At 46.8% G+C, this 17,146-nt stretch overlaps 1 long non-coding RNA gene across 2 annotated transcripts; it reads right to left on the bottom strand.

Annotated features, from left to right (window-relative positions):
• Positions 1–12,289: 12,289 nt before the first annotated feature.
• LOC150026648 (uncharacterized) lies at positions 12,290–16,598 on the bottom strand. Of its 2 annotated transcripts, none has more exons than XR_016521437.1 (10): positions 16,258–16,598; positions 15,266–15,349; positions 15,071–15,129; positions 14,887–14,962; positions 14,577–14,744; positions 14,283–14,407; positions 14,136–14,204; positions 13,398–13,539; positions 13,173–13,296; positions 12,290–12,574 (listed from the first exon to the last, which is right to left on the bottom strand). It is a non-coding gene; the product is annotated as an uncharacterized LOC150026648 (long non-coding RNA). The 2 variants fall into 2 exon arrangements; XR_016521436.1 differs by having other exon boundaries at positions 14,577–14,715.
• Positions 16,599–17,146: the final 548 nt, after the last annotated feature.

Here is a 17,146-nt window from a genome sequence, read left to right as displayed (position 1 = left end):
CGATCGCACTCCAACGCCCAAGTCAGTGACAGAACCACCAAATACTAAGAGCAAGAACACTCAAGAAATCTCAAGGAACCGTGCAAATTCTCTCTCACAGTAAGCTCTCGAACTCGCAAGCGTAAAGAGTATATTCTGAACGCGCGTACCTCAGAAAGTTCGTTGAGAACTCTTATATACCTGGTTACTTTCTCTCTCCTGGCAGTTACAGACCTGGACACGTGGCTCGCATCCAGTCGTACACGTGCCATCATCTGGAGCCTCCTTGACTTGGGCGCTGCTTCTGACTCTCTTTTTGGCTAAGTTACTTATGCATGGTACTGCCCAGTGCATAGCTAACTTTGGGAGTGCGATCTTTACTGGAACGGGCGAGTTAGGATGCTCTCGTACACCTTCCCTGTGGTCTCGCCGGCCGCCTTCATAATCTGCACCACCTTCATCTTCGGCGATGTGCTTGTTCTGGCGATCTCCAATCACTTAGTCGCCTGGGTTTACCATCTGGCGACTTCATCTTCAACTAGGCGATCGCCTGGCATGCTGAAGATCGGAGCACGCCAACTTAATAACTGGCGATTACACGAACCCCCCGACTTCCTTCCTTTCTGCAACTCTGGCGCCTTGTCCACACGCCTACTCCGTGGCTTGGTGCCACGTCATCACTTCCGACTACCAGGGCGGTACACAAGCCCCCCAGTCTTAAGCGAAGACTTGTCCAGCGAAAAGACTGAAAGAGTCACGTCAACACCGGTCTACGTGGCACTGACGCAGAATTCCAAGCGGTTGTACTTTCTGCTTCTCTGACGCTCCACCAAACCCCTCACCCATCGTCCGACACGTGGCTTCATCAACGGTTACCTTCAGTTACCGTTTGCGCTTCCCAAACCCATTTCGAAAAAACTCTTAAACCCATTTTCACTCTACTGTTCCATCACTTTTCTTCGTATTCTCAAACGCTCTCACCTTCTCCTGCAAAAAAACTCTCAGCGCTCTTCAACATTCTGAACCACCATCATCCTTCATCGTCTTCCTGATCATCAAAAGGTACCTACTTTCCTTCTTCTGCTGGTTTTTCTTGCATTTTAACCGATTCGCATCATCCTGTAACTGTCTGGTGCATACGTTGTGGGTTGTTTTTCCATTTCTCCTTTCTCGTAACTTAGGGCTTCGTCGATCGTTGCAACGAACCTTCGTTCGTTCACTTTTCACCCTTCTCCCATGATCGAGTCAGCCTCTGCGAACCCTGATCATTTTTCCTTTTCTTCTTCCTTTGCAGCTTCGAGAATGACCCGCTCAAAGATCACCCCGAATCCTCCTCCTTCATCGCGAAACCCCTCTTCTCAAGCACTCATCCCACCGCGAGCACGCGGTGCTTCATCTTCCCAGGCTGAGAGGCCTGCACCTTCCCGCCCCAACCTGGCCCAGGCGACTCCACCTACCACCGGAGGAGCCCCCGTCCCCCCATCAGACTTCAAAAAACTCTACCCCTGGGCCAACTCGACCCTGTTGAGGGAGACGTCTTCCGTGAACATTGCTGGGGCAGTTTTGCGACTGACTAAGGGGGATGAGCCTCACCAAACATTTCATAAGGAGCACGATGAGAAGATGATAGTGCTACCTTGCCCCCCCGATCTGCCCGTTTGTGCCGACGATAAGGCGAGCGCTGACGGACCCTTCTGCTTCGTCTACACAACACTATTCAAGAAGGTGAAACTGAAGTTTCCCTTTACCCGGTTCGAGAGGGAACTCCTCACCGAGCTCAACATTGCCGCCGCCCAGCTTCATCCCAACAGCTGGGCGTTTGTGCGAGCATTCCAAGTGATGTGCGACCATCTGGGGTTGCCCGCATCCGTAGACGTATTTTTGTTTCTCTTCGAAGCCAAGCACCCAGGAGACCGCCTGTGGGTTAGCTTAAATGGGATCGCTGGGAGGTCGATCTTCTCCATCTTCCAGCAGTCCTACAAAGACTGGAAAGGGAAGTTCGTCCAAGTGCGCCCTAACGACAAGGACGCCTCCCTACTCGACGGCTTCCCCTTGTACTGGGTGGACAAGGGGAAGAAAGAGTCCAAGAGCTGCTTCAGGAGACCCAGAAGTCCTGATAGCATGGGTGCATTGGACAGAGATCTCTGCCTCTTTTGGAAGAGTGTGGCGGAGGCCAACATCACCTTCCTCACCACCACCCTGATCTGCTTCGAATTCTACGAGGACCAACTCGAAATTCGAATAGGTTAGAACATTTAAACTGTTGTTTTAATACTGCTTTTGTCAACTGTTTCTGGGCGTCTTGTGCGTTACGCGCAAGACTTTGGTTTTATTTTTTTGCACTATTTATCTGCTTTGCTATTGCATACTGCCTTGTGCATTGACTCTTCTCCTTGAACTAACTCCTGCATTTTCGCTTTATGCAGATAATATGTTGGGCCAAGGCAAACTCGCGGAATTGAGGGCGCTCGCCCGAACCCACGGGTTGGCGATGGGCTCTCAAACAGTACCAAATTCGGTGGTGGAGATCGCCGTCGCCCAGGGTCGATCGCCACCTAAGGGCCCAGCTCCCTCCGATGTCCAGCCCGCCGCCCAACGTAAAAAACTTGTCCTCAAAAGGCCCAAGAGGAAAGCTCCCCAGATAGTCCACGAGGAGGAGGAAGAAGATGACGAGGTCACCGAAGATGGCCTTGTTACAAAGAGGAAGAAGGTGGCACCTTCCTCACCACCTGCCCCACCCCCTCTTCCAACCTCAACACCCCCATCTACGCCCGCTCCACCTCCAACTCTGCCATCTCCACCAGCTCCTGCCTCACCTGTCCAAGCCATTCCACTGGCAACTGCGCCACCTACGGTTGAGGCCCAAGAGCCAAATTTCATGGAGGACCCCCGAGCGCCTCCACGCCATATGTATCAGCTGGAGGGGGTCCTCCTTCCAACGCCTCGGCCGCAGATGTTGCTCCAATCGGGGATGAGGTTGCCCACACCTCTCCGATTCTGATCACCGAGTCCCCGACGTCGCCACCACGAGCAGAAGCGCCTACTGAAGAACCAACCAAAGAAGGTGGCGACGAAAATCAACAACAGGCCCACCCAACACCTCTACAAGCAGCAAACCTCCCTCTTGAGGTTACGAGGATGTGGGAGCCTTTATCTGCTAAGCTGAAGACGATAGCAGAAGACATCCCCGCCATCATAACCAGAGCCGTGGAGAGCTCCACCAGGAAGCTCCAGGACGACCTCTTTAACCTTAGAACTGAAAACAGCACCATGAGGGTTGAGGTGGAGAAGTTGTCCTTCAACCTGACGCTCGCGGAGATTGAACACTCCCGAGTAGAGGACGCAATGAGCACCGAGCTCAGGTTAGCGCGCAAGGAGGCCACTGATCTCCGCCATAAGGTGCAGCAACTTGCTCAAGAAAAGATCGAACTGGAGAGCAAGATTGTGCCTTATCGCGTCAAGGTGGCTGACCTGGAGGCTCTCGTAAAAACTGACGCCGCCAAGGTGAAAAAATTGGAGCAAAGGTCAGCCGACCGGGAGACCCTCCTTGGAAAGGTGGAAAAGGCGAGGGACGACGCCATGGCTGAGCTTGCCGAGGCCAACAAAGAGAAAGGGAAGATCGCTGCTGAATTGGGCCAAGTGCAAGCAGAATCCAAGAAGGTTGCTGAAGACCTTCTCCAGGCTCAAGAAACCAACGAACAACTCAAAAAGCAAGTTGAAGAGCTGGAGCAGCAGAATAAGGGGCTGAAAGAACAAGCTGAAGAACTCGAGAAACAGATTGAAGAGCTTAAGAAGCAAATTGAAGATCTCAATCTGAGCTCCGCCCAAATTCTGGCTGCTGGATTCGAGGCTGCACGGGAACAGTTCGCCTGCTTGTTCCCTGATCTGGATCTCAGCATGGTGTCTTTGAACAACGAGGTGGTGGATGGAAAAGTGGTGCCCGCCGAAGACTAATTAATTTACTCCATCCACTGCTTTTATACTTTCTCTTGTGTATAACTTGTAATAAATTTTATACCTTCTCGCATATATGTTCTGAACTGGTATTTACCTTTAATGACAAAAGTCTGTGCATTTTCCCTCACGACTTCTTCAACTGCTTTAACTTTTCTTGCGTATTTTACTTCAAAGAAAAGACTTAGCGAAACTGCAGGCACGATCTTTGACTTAACTGCTTCAAACCACTTCAACTTTAAGCAACAATCACTTTAACAACTCGTAATCTTAAGGCAATTAACCTTATCGTAAAAATATTCCTCAAGCAACAAACTTTAACTCAGCTACTGGCTTAAACACTGCTTCACCCGATCTGCTTCATCAAAACGGGTCTTTTAACTTTCTCGCCACTATTTGAACTTTTCCTGGTAGCCAGAGACTCTTGGCGATCAGTTTCTTTCTGGCTTCACGCCTTGGCCATTGTTCTTTGATCTCGGGGTAGAGGCCCCTTTCGGATCCTCCTCTACCTTCCTGAGCTTCAGGACCAAAGGCCGGGTGGCTAGGCGCTCTCTTCGAACCTACCTTAGCCACCTTCCAAACTTCGTCCACCCTTAACGCCATACCTGAACTCGTTCGAGACGAGAAGGATTTTATCTTGCCTGAACTCGCTCGTGGCGAGAAGGTCTTTTAACTTGCCTGATCTCGCTCATAGGCGAGAAGGTCTTTTAACTTGCCTGAACTCGCTCATAGGCGAGAAGGTCTTTTAACTTGCCTGAACTCGCTCATAGGCGAGAAGGTCTTTTACTTGCCTCTACATTGCCCCAGGGGTTACATCTTCTCGCCCCCAGAAGCACTGAGGACTTTTCGCTGGTGCCTCTACATTGCCCCAGGGGTTACATCTTCTCGCCCCCAGAAACACTGAGGACTTTTCACTCTTCCTCGCCTGCACTCGCTCAACGACGAGGAGGTCTTTAACTTGCCTCAGGACGCGCGAGGGCATTGAGGTCTTTTAACTGGCGCCTCCGATCGCCGAAAGACGATGAGGACTTAAAAAACTTTAACTGATGCCTCCGATCGCCGAAAAACGATGGGGACTTAAAAGCTTTAACTGATGCCTCCGATCGCCGAAAAACGATGAGGGCTTAAAACTTTTTAGAAAGCATGCAATATATCTTTAACTTGCCTTGAGTCACATATAAGTGACAAGGTCTTTCTTCAAAACTTTTCTGAAAACAACAAGCACGCAATCTAGAACAACTTGTACTTTGAAAACTTCTCTTTATTGGGCGGCCTCATTAAAAACACTCCTTAGGGAAAAAAGAGTACCCCCTTCAAACTGTTTCAACAGAGACATTGTAATGTAACTTTGTGTTTATCTTTACCTACAAAGTTCTCAACTGTAATACAACTTCAGGTGCGTGGCGTTCCAGGTGCGAGGAATAGCCCCTCCTTCCAATGTCTCTAAGCGGTAGGCGCCGTTCCCGAGCGCCTCGGTTATTCTGAACGGTCCAGTCCACTTGGGTGACAGCTTATTCTCCATCTCGTATTGGTGGGCTTTTCTCATCACCAGGTCGCCTTCTCTAAATTGTCTTGGCATCACCTTCGAGTTATATCTTCGTTCAATCCTTCTCTTCACCGCCTCAGCCTTCAATCTCGCCTCTTCCCTGACCTCATCCAGCAGATCCAGGTTCAGCCTTCTCTCTTCATTCGAGTCTTCCTCTACAAAGTTCTGGAATCTCGGCGAGCTCTCCTGGATCTCTACTGGAATCATCGCATCGCACCCATAGACCAAGCTGAACGGGGTCTCATGGGTTCCTGACTGCTCGGTGGTGTGGTATGCCCAGACTATACGGGGCACCTCCTCAGCCCAGCTTCCCTTGGCCTTTTCTAGCCTTCTCTTCAAACCTCTCAACAACACCCGATTAGCTGACTCCACCTGGCCATTTGTCTGAGGGTGCTCGACGGATGCGAACACTTGTTGAATTCCCACCCCTTCGCAAAGCTTCTTCAACAGGTGGCTTGCAAACTGAGTCCCATTATCCGACACCAGGCGCTTAGGCACTCCAAACCGGCACACGATGTTCTTCCACACGAAACCTTCGATCTTGTGTGCGGTGATCTGGGCCACTGGTTCTGCTTCGATCCACTTGGTGAAATATTCAATCGCCACCACCAAGTACTTCATCTGCCTGATCGCCAGCGGGAAAGGTCCCAGGATGTCGATTCCCCAGGTATGAAACGGCCAAGGGCTGTAGATCGACTTCAACTCCTCGGGAGGCGCCTTGTGCCAATCGGCGTGCTGTTGGCATTGCTTGCAACATTGGGCATACTTCTTGCAGTCTTCTCTCATCGATGGCCAGTAGTACCCTGCACGGAGAGTCCTCGCGGCCAGAACTCGACCCCCGACGTGGCTTCCGCATATACCTTCGTGGAGCTCTGCCATGATTCTCGTGCACTTCTCGCCATGTACACATTCCAGGAGTGGGTGAGTGAACCCAAACCTGTACAGATCGCCATCAATCAACGTGTACTTGCTAGAATTTTTCTTTACCTTCCTAGCCTCTGTCGGATCCAGTGGGAGAAGGCCATCTGCTAGGCATCGCTTGTACTGTGTTATCCAGGTGTCTGGCTCATGGATGGCACACACCTGCGTCATGTTCACCTTCTCTCCTCGACATGCTCTAATTCTCGGCGATCTCAGCGTTTCTTGCGTCAAGGACTTATGACTTCTCGCTGCTTTCTCCGTCGACTTGCTTATCTGAAGAACCAGGTGATCTGCTACAAATGCTCTTGGCGTCTTCAGAGTTTCTTGAATCACCGTCCTCTGTCTACCCCCCTTGCCTGAACTGGCGAGCTTAGCTAGCAAGTCAGCTCGGGCATTCTGCTCTCTGGGCACATGCACTACTTCAAAGGAGGCAAAGGAACTCTTCAATTCCTGCACATACTCCAAGTAAGCCGCCATTTGTGGATCTTTAGCCTGGAACTCGCCTGTTACTTGCCCCGTGACTAGCAGCGAGTCACTCTTAGCCATTAGCACCCTGGCTCCCATCTCTTTGGCCAGCAAAATCCCAGCGATCAGCGCTTCATATTCTGCTTGATTGTTACTGGCTTTGAAGGCAAATCTCAAAGATTGTTCGATCAGCACGCCGTTGGGTCCTTCCAAAATGACTCCAGCACCGCTACCCTGCTGGTTCGAAGATCCATCCACCGAGAGTACCCAACGGAAATCGTCCCCTTCAACTCGCGTTGCCTCAGATGAGAGCTCGACCACGAAATCTGCAAAGATTTGCCCCTTGATCGGGCCTCGGGGCTCATATTTAATATCAAACTCTGACAATTCTACTGCCCACTTCACCATCCTTCCCGCAACGTCAGGCTTCTTCAAGACCTTCTGGATGGGCAGGTCAGTCATCACCAGTATTGTGAAGCTATGGAAATAGTGGCGCAACCTCCTCGCCGAAAATACCACCGCCAGCGCAGCCTTTTCCAGGGCCTGATATCTCGTTTCGGGGCCCTGCAACACCTTACTCACAAAATAAATAGGCTTCTGAGCCTGATCTTGATCCTGGGCGAGCACCGCACTCACCGCCCTCTCAGTTACAGCAAAATACAACCTGAGAGGGATTCCCACCAGCGGTTTGCACAAAACCGGCGGGCTCGCCAGATACTCCTTCAGCTTGACGAAGGCTTCCTCGCACTCCTTCGTCCAAACAAACTTATTATTGCGCCTCAAGCACTGAAAATAGGGATGGCCCTTTTCTCCGCTAGCTGACACGAAGCGAGACAGGGCTGCCATCCGACCTGTTAGTTGCTGGACTTCTTTCACCGTAGCTGGGCTCCTCATCGCCAAGATGGCGGCACACTTATCCGGGTTGGCCTCTATGCCTCTTTCAGTCAAGAGGAAACCCAAAAACTTTCCAGCCTCCACGCCGAAAATGCATTTCTCTGGATTAAGCTTTAATCTGAACTTGGCGATCGTCGTGAACAATTCTTCCAGGTCTGCAACGTGCTTGCTCTTTTCCGGCGAGGTCACGACCATGTCATCGACGTATGCTTGCACGTTCCTTCCCAGCATTGGTGCAAGTACACGATCCATCAGCCTCTGGTACGTGGCCCCCGCGTTCTTCAGCCCAAACGGCATCACCTTATAGCAATAGCACGATCTCTCCGTCATGAAGGCTGTCTTCTCTTCATCCATGGGATGCATCTTGATCTGATTATATCCCGAGAAGGCATCCAGGAAACTCAGCAACTTACACCCTGCAGCACTATCGATCAGGGCGTCTATGCTTGGTAAAGGATACGAATCCTTTGGGCAAGCTTTGTTCAGGTCGGTGAAATCGACGCACATGCGCCATTTCCCGTTACTCTTCTTCACCAGCACGACATTTGCCAGCCATTCAGGGTACTGGACTTCCCTGATGTGGCCTGCAGCGAGGAGTTTCTGTGTTTCGTCCCTGATCGCCTGCCTTCTCTCCTCGTTGAACTTTCTTCTTCTTTGTCGCACTGGTCTCACCAAATTATCCATCGCCAGATGATGGCACAAGAAGTCGGGATCGATCCCGGGCATGTCCGAAGCGGACCATGCAAATGCGTCCAGATGCCGCTCAATCACCTTGGCGATCTGGTCCTGGAGCTCAACCTCCAGGGATCTTCCCAGCTTGAAGATCTTTCCCCCAATTTCTCTCTTGAGCCACTGCTCGACGGGTTTTGGTCTGGTTTCTCTGGCGATCACCGCCCTGGCGATTCCCAGTTCTCTCGCTTCCTCAGGGCGATTCCTTGCCTCTTCCTCTTCCAGACCGGCATTCCCCTCCCCTAGCTCAGCATCTACCATCTCCACGTCCCTTCCGGCGGTCTCTTCTGTTACCGTCGATCTGGGCTTCACGCCAGGAGGCGGGGTGGTTGTTACGTAACTCACCGATCTCTTGTTTTTCAGGCTATTCTCATAGCACTTCTTTGCTTCCTTCTGATCGGATTTGATGGTGATAACCACCCCCTCCATGGACGGCAACTTCACCTTCATGTGTCGGGTCGATGGTATGGCACCTATCCTGTTGAGCGTGGGCCTTCCCAACAGGATGTTGTATGCTGAAGGAGCGTTTACAACGAGGTACTTGATTTTCTCCGTTCTTGAACCCGCCACATCTGTAAACGTTGTCCTCAGTTCTATGTACCCCCTGACCTCCACCTGGTCACCAGCGAACCCATACAAACACCCTCCATAGGGCCTCAGCTGGTCAAGGGGCAGTTCTAGCTGCGTGAAAGTCGGCCAGAACATCACATCTGCCGAGCTTCCTTGGTCCACCAGCACCCTGTGGACCTTTCTTCCTGCTGTTCTCAGCGAAATTACTATGGGATCGTTGTCATGAGGCACAACATCCCGGAGATCTTGCTTGGTGAATGTAATATCCACTTCTGGCGAGTGGTCTTCAAACATATCCACCGTCATCACAGACCGTGCGTACCTCTTCCTCTGTGATGCGGTGCATCCACCTCCTGAGAAACCCCCTGCAATGGTGTGGATTTCTCCGTGCGTGGGCATCTCGTGCTGCTGAGCTTCAGCACCTGCTGGTTGGGAGCTCGACGCGCCCCCTGTCCTTCTGTCCAGCAAATAGTCATTTAGGAACCCGCTCTTTACCAAATCGTCGAGCTGGTATCCTAATGCTAAGCACGAGTCCACTGTATGGCCAAAGCCCTGGTGAAACTCACACCAGGCGTCTGGCTTTGGTCCCAGCACCTTGTCGCCCACCTTTTCTGGCGCTTTCAACCTAGCGGATATGTTGGGAATGGCGATCAGATCCGCCAATCCCATGACAAACTTGTGCTTAGGCGGGCGATTATATTCCCGGCGTGCTGGTTGCTGGCGTCCTTGGCCCCTACCCTTGTTCTTCCTTGGATCATAAGGATGGCGAGTCCTCTGATCCCTCCTGGCCGCCGCTGTCTCCAGCACCCTCTGTGGCTGGATCCTCGTCTGGGCGCGTGGCCTAGCGGGAGCCACGCTTCCCCTCTTCTCGGCGACTTCGCTCTCGTCGGCGATGTGGGCCACCGCAAGTCGCCTAACCTCAGCAAACGTGGCGGGGTGTGCCCTGATCAACGCCTCGCAGAATGGTCCCGGCAACACGCCCTTCTTAAATGCATAGACTAGCATTTCTTCATCCTTGGCCGGCGATCTGACCATCTGCGCCCCAAAACGATTCAGGTAGTCCCTGAGGGACTCTCCCTGATACTGCCTTATATCAAACAGGTCATAAGACACCCTGGGCGGTGCCTTATTCACGATGTACTGCTCAACAAAAATCTTCGAGAACTGTTGGAAACTGGTTATGTGACCGTTAGGCAGGCTCACAAACCATTCCAGCGCCGTTCCCTGGAGCGTGCTCACGAACATCTTGCAATACACGACGTCTGATCCCCCTAACAGCATCATCTGCGTATGGAACGTGGTGAGATGAGCCTCAGGATCCTCCACGCCGGTAAAAACAGCCTTAACAGGAACCACACTCGCAGGAATCGGCGTGTCAGTAATCGCCTGAACAAAAGGCATAGGAAAAACACGAGGTGGCGACGACGGCACAACCTCTTCAGCAGAAGAACGCCCTTGCTGCTCCTGAAGAGCTTGACGCAGCTCCTCAGTCACCTTGCTGAGCTCCTCATTCCTAGCGCGAGAGGCGACCAGGTCCTCATGCATTCTCGCCTGTTCTATGCGCGAGGCTTCCACAGTTGCCTGCAACGAACGCATCATCTCTGCCATCTGTGCCATGGTCATGGCAGCGGCGCCTTCAGCAGCAACGGGCGCAACTGGACTTGAACGATTGCTTCTCATTTTTCTCATGAAACTCAGCGAATCACAGAATGCAGCGAACGACACTTACTTCAGCTACGATCGACTCAGCGATCAATCGGAAAAAACTGTGCGAAACTCCGCGAGAAAACTCAAGAACACCGCAAACCTTCAAACGAACCTGCAACTCCACCAGAAACCACCGCTCTTCCCGCGGATAACCAAACAAGCGAAAGAACTCAACTCCACCGACCAAATCACGCGTAAACAGCAGGAAAACCTCACTTCACCGATCAAAAACCCAAACGAACGGTATAAAACGCGAATTCACCGAACAAATCTCAAGCAAACAGCGAACGATGGTTGCTCCAGCACACAACCACGCAGAAAACTTCGAAAACCTCCAAGAACTCACGCTGTGGATGGTAGCAAGTTTTACACGGCCCCACGGTGGGCGCCTGATGATCCTGCCTGTTGACCAGAACACTGGAACCTACCTCGTCAAAGGATCGACGTGTGCACCGCTTCTAACCTCCGTCCTTCCTCAAGATCCACCTCAAGAACCTGCAAAAGAACAGAGCGGCGCCGCTGCGGCCGATCGCACTCCAACGCCCAAGTCAGTGACAGAACCACCAAATACTAAGAGCAAGAACACTCAAGAAATCTCAAGGAACCGTGCAAATTCTCTCTCACAGTAAGCTCTCAAACTCGCAAGCGTAAAGAGTATATTCTGAACGCGCGTACCTCAAAAAGTTCGTTGAGAACTCTTATATACCTGGTTACTTTCTCTCTCCTGGCAGTTACAGACCTGGACACGTGGCTCGCATCCAGTCGTACACGTGCCATCATCTGGAGCCTCCTTGACTTGGGCGCTGCTTCTGACTCTCTTTTTGGCTAAGTTACTTATGCATGGTACTGCCCAGTGCATAGCTAACTTTGGGAGTGCGATCTTTACTGGAGCGGGCGAGTTAGGATGCTCTCGTACACCTTCCCTGTGGTCTCGCCGGCCGCCTTCATAATCTGCACCACCTTCATCTTCGACGATGTGCTTGTTCTGGCGATCTCCAATCACTTAGTCGCCTGGGTTTACCATCTGGCGACTTCATCTTCAACTAGGCGATCGCCTGGCATGCTGAAGATCGGAGCACGCCAACTTAATAACTGGCGATTACACGAACCCCCCGACTTCCTTCCCTTCTGCAACTCTGGCGCCTTGTCCACACGCCTACTCCGTGGCTTGGTGCCACGTCATCACTTCCGACTACCAGGGCGGTACAACTTGTTTGCCTTTCAAATACATTAAAATTTATAATTTAATTTGCATGTAAATTTAAAAGGTGTAATTCATTGAAACACTGTAAAAAACTAATATTGTCAAATAAATAATATATGAAATATACCTTTAAAGATTTATACATAATAATTTATAATTAAATAATGGTATAAATATTTCAGTACAATCTAATTAAATTTTTAAATGAATAAACCTGTTTCTTAATGTATAAAATTGAAATTTTTAAATGAATAAACCTATCACAACCTTTCTACATAAAACACGGTCACATTTCACTGAAACTGAATCGAGACATCACATTTGGCACACAATCAGATAATTTTTTTAAAAACTGAATTTTCCACCCAAAAAATAATTTGAAATCCAGAATCAAAACGATTAGGTAAAGAACTAATGAAACTGAGTTTACAACAGAACAGGGGTCAAATCTCCTAAAAGCAAGTTCCACCAGAAATAACAGTTCAGACACCTGTTGAAGGCCCCATTCCAAGAACGAACACCATAACTCAACAAACACCAGCAACTCAGTGCGTACGGGTTCTACTACTTTCTGCATTTCTAACTGTATTGAAGTATGGATGGGCCTGCATATCAACAAGTATTTTGTTTACCAAACATTTTACAAAAGTTCGTATTACCAAATACTTTGGTTGGAGGAAGGGCGTATTACCAAATACACTAACAGAATCCACAATGAATGTGGGAACATACCATACAACTAATTCTAAAGTTACTGATGGAATGGAACACAGGAGATTTAATCAATGTATGGCACAAAGGCAGTGGACTAGTATGATTTGTCAATGGGAAGAGGGTGCATGGCTTTCACACAGGCTGGAGGTAAAAGTAACTGGGGAAAAGTCCAAGAAACAAGAATGAACTTGGTTGAGTGAAAATCCAGTGCAGAAGCAGGACGAGATGTCCACATTTAATTGGGAATTAACCTACTCTGACAACAGGTTGACACTAAGGATGGTATTATGGTGTTTTAGTAAAATCTTTCGAGTGATTTTGGCATTCAACAATATGGATTTACTTACAATAAACCATGGTATATTGAAAATGACCTGAATTTGATCTATATGGTCCATCAACGAAGAAAATAATATTTTTATGGAAAATTGTGGCATGGAAAGCTAAAAAGCAAGTAGGGAACTCAATTTGAGAAACCAGATATTGTACCTGTTGCTAGATACTCTGGTGCTGCATATCCATGTGTTCCCATGACCCTTGTAGAAACATGGCTCTTATAACCAGTTGGTCCATCTCTGGCCAGCCCAAAATCAGAAGGTTTGGCATTGTAGTTCTGCAAAACATACGTGAATTAACTAGCTTATTCATTGAATCCTAAATCCATCATATACATATTCAACCATACCAAGACATTCCCAAGTTTTCAGTACATACCGTATCAAGCAGGATATTAGAAGTCTTGAAATCTCGGTATATGACTTTAGTTTCTGTGTTGGGGAGAAAAGCAAGACCCCTAGCAGCCCCAAGGGATATTTTCAATATTAATGTCCAAGAAAGCTACTGAAAATTAGACCCCCTGCATTGATGATGATATCTTCAACGTTAGTATTGAAACTTTGGGAGATTAAGCAAAAATTACAATCTCTTCTTGAAGAGGAATAGCATAGCATTGCTACTACAAAGCCTAAGCCTATAAGGGAAGAAATAAGGTAATGTAGCAAACAATTCCTAAGATTGTTTCGCAATTACACAATTAATTGATTCAACAATATATTGAGATATTCTAGGATACCCTAAGTGTATTGGTATAAACTACATGGTACTGACACAGCTGGCTTGGCAATATAACTTGTGTCTGGAACTAGAGCCGCTTTAGCAATCTACAAGGTAAAGAGACATCATCCAATACAGGGAGTATCCAAGTTATCACATGTAGGAAAAGATCAACAACTAAATTGGCAAACAAATAGATGGATAGCATGGCCAAGCCACTCATTACAGGCAAAAATAACTGCAAAAGGCCTCGTTGAGAAATGATGAATTTGTAATAACAAATGTGGTGCTAACAACCAAAAGCATGGTTACATAAACACCCACACACACATATTGAGCAAATAAGTCAAATATGCAGAATGATCAGAGTCACATAAGCCATCTGCAACAGGTTTATACCTCATTTAAAAGAGAGTCTGAATTGCATCGGCTAATGGAGCAAAGTTGATTCGTTTGTGGTGATTCTGACTTGAGTTGAGGAAAATAGTATTAGAACAAATCATCCTTAACATCAGATATACTTAGCAAGGTTAAGCATCTTCACACCTCATCCAGTGATACATTGATATTCTAAACCTAACTCTCTTGATCTGGACAACCTTAGGAAATGGATTCAGGTCGGAATTTGAGCCGTACCAACTCAGCACAGCAGCACTTACCGCAACAACTAACTAATTACACAATATAAGCAACTTTTAGCCAAGATACCTATTAGCCAAAGCCAATACAATTTCATACAAACCCCAGAGATAAATATCAGCAGATACACTTGATCTTGTTTTCACTAGATGTCATGCACTGCCACCAATGAAAAGATGTGATCTAACCACCACCAATCACCTTGCCTTGCCACATTCGCATGCTGATTTGCTTTACTGTCATTTCTTATCCTGTCAGCATACATTGGAAGGCGGATAATCTCACTTATTTCATTCAACAAATCTTCCTCTGTGATGTTGTCTCTTATGCTTCGCATCACCTATAAAGAAATAAGTAAATAGTTGAAGCCTGGTACAGAATAACAAAGGGGAAATCAGAAAATAAGAGCCATTTTTTATGTGAGTTTTGGACAAGTAATACAATGAACTTCCAAATGTAAAAGGCTAAGTGACTACAAACATAATGGATAACTGGTAAAAAGGCCACTCACCCAAAGTGCTGGTAATGCACATAACCTTCTCCAAGGCCCTGCATCAGCACCTCACATCTTCAAATACCTCTTCAGCCTGACGTGGAAAGAAAAATGGTTTGTAATAACACAACTAGGAAAATGAAGCAAATCAATTGAAAAGAAATATTTTATCAACTAAAATGTCAAATCAACAGAAACTAACCTCAGGAAATATAGTTGTCAAGTGATCATGTCTGGTTCTGAACTAAAGTCCAGATTGACCTATAAAATTAAAAGCAAAAATATATTACTATCCAGTATCAGAGAAGCTTATATTGTGTCAAAAGATACTGTTTTCACCACATTTAAATTAGGATGGCTTTGTTAAAAGCCAGCTTGCAAATCATCGCATCTATACCTGTACAGTGCATGTCCTGAACATCATGTCAAGCCCCAGAGAACCAACTTTAGGCATGTAATTCCTCATAATATCATATCTTCCCTGTGGCAACACATGGTCAGAAAGCAGATAATTGAACCAGAAAGGTCAAGAATGAACTGTCTCGTTTTCAGTTACTACAAAGAATAAGAACTGCTGACAGAACTCCCCATATAATAAAGAAATTATAAAAAAAAATACCAACAGAGACATGATCTTTGGTATAGCAATATTTCTGGTGTAGAATTACTAATGGTTACAGTAGTAAATCTACAAAGTAACCATAAGTACATTAATAAAAATAGAAAAAACAGAAATTTGTAATTTTCAGTCGAAAGCAACTATAGTGAAATAAACGGATAAAGATAGCACTTGTTAATGCATTTCCAACATTGTGACTTAGCATAGAGGAAATATTTACTAGTATAGATTGCAAAATCCAACAAGCCTTTGATTTACTAAAAAGCAACCTGAAAGAAGGATATATGTTCATTCAATCACAAATTAATCTCCCAATCCTTGTGTATTGTTGTGTGGACCAAGTATAAGCAGTATACACTAGTAATATCCAAATTCCATATGTCATTCACGGTTGGACTCGAGTCCAGCAAACAAATGTTTGCTGCAATAATCTTTAATCATAATAGTTAATAATGGTAAAAGAAAATCTGAAAAATGAGAAAAAAAAGGTGACAATAACTTAAAAAAACAGAAGAAAAACAAGAATAAGAGATACGAAATTTTTAGAAAAATGAAAGATGAGATTTAACTATGGTGGTTGCTATAGTTTGGGTTGTCAGAGTTGGAACTGCCAGCAGATGGTACAGGGAGAATAGCTACAATCGGCCAAGGAAAGAGTAGGAGAAGATAAAATGCAGAAGAATGAAGAAAGGTTTTAAAAACCTTATTTGAAACTATTCAAAAAACAATTTGATCACAATGAAGATAAAATTATTCGTGGAGATAGATACCGGAAAGTCGAGGATCATAAGTTATCACATAGTGGCAGCGGCAGCAGAAGAAGCCACAATGGCCACGAAAGCAGAAGGAGCCATAAAGGACAAGGACAAATCCAGACACTAGTCAATTGGCGTCAATAGTAAAGATGAAAGCTCTAATGGCATCTCCGACGGAGATTTCGGCGAGATTCCGGCAGTGACTCCGATAGAGGTTTCAGCGAGATTCCGGCGGCTACACCGACAAGGGTCCAGTGGCGACTTCAGCGAGGCGGCGGTGGCGGCTCCAGCGAGGCGATGGGGCGATGGCTGGAAAATTCCAATGAACATTGGTTCACCAAGAAAAATTGAACCCTAACCCTATGCTCTAGATACCATATTAAAATAAAGAAAAGAATAAGGTAAATCCCTTACGTATATTAAACACATAGAATTATGTTTATATAGAAAAAGAAATATATGGTCTAAGTTCATTACATAAATATCAAATATCTAAAAATATTTATAATATCTCATACTACCTAATAATATCTAATTATATTTAATAATAGGTATCTGGTATAAAAACATTGAGCATTTTGTTGCGAACTAAATCTATATAACAAAAAAAAGTCATACAAAATCATTACTTGAGATAAGCCATCAATAAATGGTATGAGAAAAAAGGGTTTTGAATATGGAAGTAGGCTGGTATTATTCAAGGGTTTCCAAAGTTAACCCAAAATTTAACTTCACTCCACATAAACTAATCTTTCAAGTTGGTTCTAGTAAAAATATTGTTGTTCTTCCCATGCTAGGAACCATTTGTTTGAAATTCATAAGGACAGCCACGTCTTGCTATTGTTTTATAGCAAGAAACCCTCCTTCTACATGTTGATGTTAATATTTGCAATCCAAAAAACAG

Source organism: Phaseolus vulgaris, chromosome 6 (assembly GCF_051622355.1).
Source record: "Phaseolus vulgaris cultivar YP4 chromosome 6, ASM5162235v1, whole genome shotgun sequence".
Taxonomy (NCBI): domain Eukaryota; kingdom Viridiplantae; phylum Streptophyta; class Magnoliopsida; order Fabales; family Fabaceae; genus Phaseolus; species Phaseolus vulgaris.
The sequence above is the reverse complement of the archived record's forward strand: the minus strand, read 5'-3'. Positions and strand labels throughout refer to the sequence as shown.